The sequence below is a fragment of the Chiloscyllium plagiosum genome, chromosome 33 (assembly GCF_004010195.1).
Source record: "Chiloscyllium plagiosum isolate BGI_BamShark_2017 chromosome 33, ASM401019v2, whole genome shotgun sequence".
Lineage (NCBI taxonomy): Eukaryota > Metazoa > Chordata > Chondrichthyes > Orectolobiformes > Hemiscylliidae > Chiloscyllium > Chiloscyllium plagiosum.
The window spans coordinates 41,883,004-41,885,012 of record NC_057742.1 but is presented as its reverse complement, the minus strand read 5'-3'; positions in this window follow the sequence as shown (position 1 = coordinate 41,885,012).

Genomic DNA, 2,009 nt, shown 5'->3' with positions numbered 1-2,009 from the left:
CTAGCCACGTTACCATACATCAAGAACATTTCTGAACTGACAGCCAGACTTCTGTGACCACTAGGACTCATAACAGCACACAAACCAACAGCCACTCTCACACAACAACTCACCAGAACGAAGGACCCGATACCCAGGATGAGCAAAACCAATGTAGTGTACAAAATCCCATGCAAGGACTACACAAAACACTACATAGAACAAGCAGGAAGACAGCTAACGATCCACATCCATGAACACCAACTAGCCACGAAACGACACGACCAGCTATCCTTAGTAGCCACACACTCAGATGACAAGCAACATGAGTTCGACTGGGACAACACTACTATTATAGGACAAGCCAAACAGAGAACAGCCAGGGAATTCTATCTGCCTTCCCTTGAAAAAAATAACTGGAAATGACATCACCCAACTTAAAAAAAGACCCAGAAATAGAGGCAGGCATGGCACTCATCCACAAACTCCATCAATAAACACATCGACCCAATATACCGGCCACTGCAGCGGACAGCTGGAACTGACAACCGGAAGCGGCAGAGACAAACCACTATAAATGCCGGAGGAAACATCACAGAAGCGCTTCACAGGAGGCTCCCAAGCACTGAGGATGTCACCTAGACAGGGGACGAAATGTCTGCAACACAAATTCTTCTAGATTCTCCAAATGCTTCTCTTCAGACAATCCAGTAACCAAAATATCATTCCAGATATCATTCACTGGACAGCTGGCAATCCAGTCCAAATTTCATCCATGGCCGTCTGGAATACAGCTGGTTCTGCAATGATGCTGAAACAAAGTCACATGTCGTGAACAGTCCCATGTGTCAGTGGTGACTGGGATTCCACCCTCACCACCTTCTACAATCAGACCGGCAACAAATCCTGTTCTGAGAGTTTCACACGCCAATCTGCTGTTCAGGTCTTCTGTGTGTGCAAGTGGGTATTGTTCCATACTCAGGGCTGAGTTGACTGTGACTTAAACCCTCACACTGCCATATATTTTCAATAGCGGAACGATGAGGGTGGCTCATTCCCTGATGGATACTGCATCCAGCGGTTAAAGTTACAGCTCCACCCGAGGGCGGGGCCTGTGGTACATGGGCGTGTCTCCACCCGAGGGCGGGGCCTGTGGTACATGGGCATGTCTCCACCCGAGGGCGGGGCCTGTGGTACATAGGCGTGTCTCCACCCGAGGGCGGGGCCTGTGGTACTGGGCATGTCTCCACCCGAGGGCGGATGGTGTACAGTGAAGCACTGGTGGTTTGTCCTGCCTCTATTTCTGGGTCTTTTGTTAAGTTGGGTAATGTCATTTCCAGTTGTTTTTTTTCAAGGGAAGGCAGATAGAATTATCACTAGTTTCCATAAATACAGACAAAGAAGGACACCACTTTGTTTCATCTGACCTAGGATGTGTGTGTTGTCCCAGTCAAAGAGACAGATGAGAATTGATGGAGTTCTGGTTAGAATGCCATGCCTATAAGAATTCTCATCTGTCTCTTTGACTGGGACAACACACACATCCTAGGTCAGATGAAACAAAGTGGTGTCCTTCTTTGTCTGTATTTATGGAAACTAGTGATAATGTGTCGTCTTTTGGTGGCAAGTTAGTGTTCAAGCATCCTGGTGGCAAGTTTCATGCTTGTGTGTCTGATGTAATGTTTTTTACAGTTCTTGCACGATATCTTCTAAATGATGTTAGATTGCCTGGTGGCATCTCTTCGATCCTTTCGTTTCATTAGTTGCTGTTTAAGTGTGTTGGGAGGTTTGTGGGCTACCATGATGCCAAAGGGTCTGAGTAGTCCGTGACATCTTGGATAGTTTTGGTTGGGATCTGCCTGCTTGTTTGGGTTTGTTTCTGAGGAATTGGAATGAGAAATGCCGAACTTCAGAAGCAATCATCCAAACGCCCACAAACCGAGCTGTATCAACATATTATTTCAGCGAGCGACATCACACTGCAGCACCCATGGACTACAAAAAGTGGAAGAAAAATATCTATACAAAGT